This window comes from Hyaena hyaena, unplaced genomic scaffold (assembly GCF_003009895.1).
Source record: "Hyaena hyaena isolate Hyena2069 unplaced genomic scaffold, ASM300989v1 scaffold_1198, whole genome shotgun sequence".
Taxonomy (NCBI): domain Eukaryota; kingdom Metazoa; phylum Chordata; class Mammalia; order Carnivora; family Hyaenidae; genus Hyaena; species Hyaena hyaena.
In genome coordinates this window covers 487,343-492,254 of record NW_024081837.1, presented here as the reverse complement: position 1 = coordinate 492,254, position 4,912 = coordinate 487,343, and the positions used below count along the sequence as shown (strand labels likewise).

Sequence of the window (4,912 nt, the reverse complement as noted above, 5' to 3'; positions counted from 1 at the left end):
ACAATATTTTTAAATTTATTTATTTATTAGAGAGAGAGAGCAAGAGCAGGAGAGGGACAAAGAGAGGGAAAGAGAGAGAATCTCAGGCAGGCACCGCACTGTCAGTGCAGAGGTGGGCATGGAGCTCTAACTCACAAACCTCGAGATCATGACCTGAGCTGAAATCATGCTTAACTGCATGAGCCACCCAAGCACCCCATAATTCTCACAAATTTTAATTCACTATTTAGATATTCTGTATGAGGGGCGCCTGGGTGGCTCAGCCAGTTAAGCGTCTGAATCTGTTTCAGATCAGGTCATGATCTCACAGTTCATGGGTTCAAGCCTCACATCAGGCTCATAGATATTCTGTATGAATTAGGAAGGAGAGATAAACTGTAACAAAAGTTTACTGTATATTTCAATGTAAAATTAAATTAAATACAAAACTTTTTCTTTTTAAATTAGAAGGGTCCTAAATTAGGACCTTTAAATTAGAAGTTGCTCCTAAAATTTTACATAAAATACGTAATTATATATAAGAACCAAATTTTTAATGTATCAGGTATAATCAAGATAAATAATGTGCAAGTAGGGAGGAGCTATAATTGATTTAATTATATTAACTCTTCTAATTTCAGAGCAAGAGGCTATTTTTGGAGTTGTCCTTGCTCTTATGTTTTCATCTCAAGGTATCTGTACAGATGAGAGAGAAATATCCAGGTTTTGACACAGAACCATTGTACTCTTTTTTATTGTTCTCTACTCCCTCTTATTTGGCAGGATTTTGAGAGCACCACCATCTAGGCAGAAAGGCACATGATGGCCCACAGGTCACCAAGCGAGGTTACTGACAGGCAAGTCTTAGTGGTCGTGGCAGGACTGCCACCATTCTTGGGCAAGTAGGGAATAGAACTAATGGATTCAGCTCATCAGGAATGAAATTCAGTAACATATGATGGAAAACAAGCAGTAGTGAAATTTCAAGAGGTAACCACTCAGGCTACATGTACATTTTCTGTATATGTATTTTTCTCAAGTCTTCAATGATGGTACATTATCCTCTTCATTTAAATGTCTACCCATGCTGGGGTGCCTCACTGGCTCAGTCAGTTAGGCATCCGACTTTGGCTCAGGTCATGACCTCACAGTCCGTGAGTTTGAGCCCCACGTTAGGCTCTGTGCTGACAGCTCAGATCCTGGAGCCTGATTCGGATTCTGTGTCTCCCTCTCTGTCTGCTACCACCCTCCCACCACCACCCTGATCACACTCTGTCTCTCTCTCTCTCAAAAATTAATAAACATAAAAAAATTAAATAACTACCCATGGCTAACAATCAGTGAGCAACTAGAGTCTAGTTTTTTGTTTTGTTTTGTTTTGTTTTAATTTAGTTTTAACCTCTGCCTGTAATACGATGTCTGGTCTGGAGTTATGCTTGATACATCCTTCATTAATTAAATCAATATGGAGATAAGTGAATAAACTCAGGTGTTTCTTCAGGCAAAAGACAAATCTTATCTATCAAATGATTTTTGTTCTACTACTTTATTTGTAATACTTCAAATATTAGGAAACTTTTTTCTGTTAAAAAATTGGTTTCATAATAAGTAAACTAATGCTAACTTATTAAATTTATACAAGTATCTGAAATAAGGCTTAGTTGTTTTTTCCTAGGAGTTTTGTGGTTTCTTGTCTCAAGTAGTATTTAGTTGTTTGTCTAAGCAATGTCTCCCACAATTTCTGTGGGGTTGGAACAAATTTAGAAACAAAGATAATTTTTATCTTAAAGCCTTCTATGTAATTATTTTATAAACTTAAGATACATGCTGAAACACCTTATGAGTGTACATATCATGCAGACACAATAGTTTATGCTGCAATATATATAATGAACAAATAATCGCTTGACAAGATGTTTTTATTATGTTGTTGAAAAATGTCATGACTATTGCACATTAAAACAAATTACTTACTTTTTAAGTCAAACTCTGGTCTTATTACAACAATAAGTTTCATTTTAAAGATATGTGTTTAACTTCTGATTATATTTACATATCACTTCCTATCCTATGTATACTGGAAATTTCTGAAAATCCATTATTTAGGCACCCTGATCTCTAATAGTTATCTTTTCAATAAAAAGAATTTAAAGTATGAGAGCTATAATTGATCACATAATGACTCTTCCATTAACCTATATATTCACAATGTTCTCAAATATAACATATGCAAATCTCCAAGTAAACAGAATATACACTATTAAAACAAAACAATACAACTGACAAGATGTCAGATCTGTTTCGTGTAGGCAGTGGGATCATTGCCCAGGCCTGATGTGGATGTGTGGCCTGCTGCACCTGCTCTTTACTCCCCTTCACTCTGGCCTCACATAAGATGGCCCACAGCAGATCTACTATTAGGTCAAGTACTTCAAGGCATGCTGTGAGAACCGCCATCCCATGTTACTGAGAACTTTCCAAACAAATACGGAAAACCCATCTGATGTCTGAAGAGGAGTGGAGAAGACTTGGTTCAACAGACTCCAACAGAGTCTTGGGCTTATTATGTGATTCATGAAAAAGAACCACAAATTCTTCTCTTAGATGACCTCTTTCAAAAGATGAACAAAAATGAAGCATATCTGGAGATCAATGATAAATTTTTTTTTCAAATTTAATATATATATGTATTTAAGGTAGCATTCACTGAATACTTGAAAAATGTACAAATAATTCACCCATACCTGAGCATGACCTATAGTCTTCACAGCAACAGAGCTCAGTTAAATTCAGCTGCAAGGTTACCATACAGGGTTTAAGATGAAATTTCTTCTAGTCGGTTTTTCTTTTAAGGTAAGTACCTGTTTGATTTGCCTGTTACTTTTGTTAAAGCTTATGTGCTGCATTTATGAAAAAAAATTGTATACATGTAAATATGTAAGATTCCTTCAAATAGTTATTTTGCCAAAAGTGTTTTAGTAGATTGTCATTATAAATATATATGTAATAAAAACCACTTTAAAATGTTTTAAAAGTTTATTCATTTTTTAAAGACATAGACAGAGTGTGAGCAGGGAAGGGTAGAAAGAGAAGGAGACACAGAATCTGAGACAGGCTCCAGGCTCGGAGCTGTCAGCACAGAGCCCAATACAGGGCTGGAACTCACAAACCATGAGATCATGGCCTGAGCTGAAATCGGACATTTAACCAACTGAGTCACCCAGGTGCCCTTATAAATCACTTTATTTATATATAAATAGTAAAACTGAATTCATTAACTGCATTTGTTTATAGCTAAAGATCTCTCAAAGATTTCAGTTGTTTTCAATTCACAAATTTGAAGGTGGAAATCCAACATCTAATATAAACTCATAAGAGTAAATTATGTCAAATGCCTAGGACTCAAAATTTTAGAGTAGCATCAATCCATCAATCCAAACATATAGAAATATAGGTTTGTGGGTGGGGTGTTCTAATCTATAGAGAATCAAGAATAAGGAGTACAGTGGACTTATGTAAATAAAGAGATCATGTAAATAAAAAGATAACAGAGTGAAATATTTAAAGTGTTAGGAGAGGGGCACCTGCATGGCTCAATGGGTTAAGTGTCTAACTCTTGATCTTGGCTCAAGCCATGACCTCATGGTTCATGAGTTCAAGTCCTGCATGGGGCTCTGTGCTGACAGTGTAGAGCCTGCTTGGAATTCTTTCTTTCCCTTTCTCTCTGTCCCTCTCCTGCTTGCACACACATTCTCTCAAAACAAATATACAAACCAAAAAAGTGTGTTAGAAGAAAAAAACAAAAGAATAACAATGAAAAAACTTTAGAATTCTTTCTCCAGCAAAATTACACTCAACAGTAAAGCAGAAATAAAGAGTAAAGACTTCCCATATTTTTTTTTTTTTTTTTTTTAAGAAAAAGAGAGCACAAATATGGGACAGGGCAACGTTAGAGAGAAAATCCCAAGCAGGCTCCAGGGTTCAACACAGAGCCAGATGTAGGGCACAATCCCACGATTCTGAGATCATGACCTGAGCCAAAATCAAGAGTCAGACACTCAACTGAGTCACCCAGGCACCCCAAAGAATTCCCACAGCTTGAATTTGAACTCCATGAGTAAAGAAACCAAGTCACGTGGTCCGATAAAACTCCAGTGCATAAAATTGTATCCAATGCATAATTTGTTCTCAAAAATGCTTAGGGGAAAAAAGGAGGTGGTCAAGATAGAAAGGCAAAAACAGAACACAAGAGAGATAGAGGAAAGGAAGAAGGGAATGAAATTAATGTACCACATAAATCTTGATGTATGCTTAAGTAAACTGATGCATGCTGTAATACTTATTCACACAGGTTAAAATGTAATGGAGTAAGTTGGGAGAAGTTTTGTATGTTTTCTATTTAGGTTTTGAGAATTTTTAAGGTAGTTATCATAGATATCTAACAATTGATGTAGACATCTAGGTGGGCACTAACTACACTTTTCATTTTCATTTATCTGTTTATGGTATTATTTAGCTTTCAACATGAATAAAATCATTTAAGAAAGAGTAGAGAATTAGAAAAGAAATTTTCTTAGGAACAAGCCTTGAAGAATTTCAGCTACAGAGTGGGATGCAAAGCAAGCTCTGTTAGTGGCAACAGTTGCAAGAAACATGAGCTCAATTATATGTTCAAGAGAAAGAAAATCAACCTTAATGACAGAAAACTTTTTATTTGCATTATACTATTTCACTAAAATTGGTTTAGGAGTAGAACTACATCTGTCAATATGGCTAAATATTTGGTCTGAGCTACCCATACTTTACAGAAGAAAGGAAAGACAGAACTTGAGATTAGTAGATTTAAAAGAAAAGATAAGAAGAGGTATGAAAAGACTGCTCAGTCTACCTCTCTATCCTAAAGTTAATTTGAATTGAGGCTAGAACAGTAGAA

General features: G+C 35.4%; 1 pseudogene; it reads left to right on the top strand.

Annotated features, from left to right (window-relative positions):
* Positions 1-801: 801 nt before the first annotated feature.
* On the top strand, positions 802-2,614 carry LOC120224599 (annotated as a pseudogene).
* Positions 2,615-4,912: the final 2,298 nt, after the last annotated feature.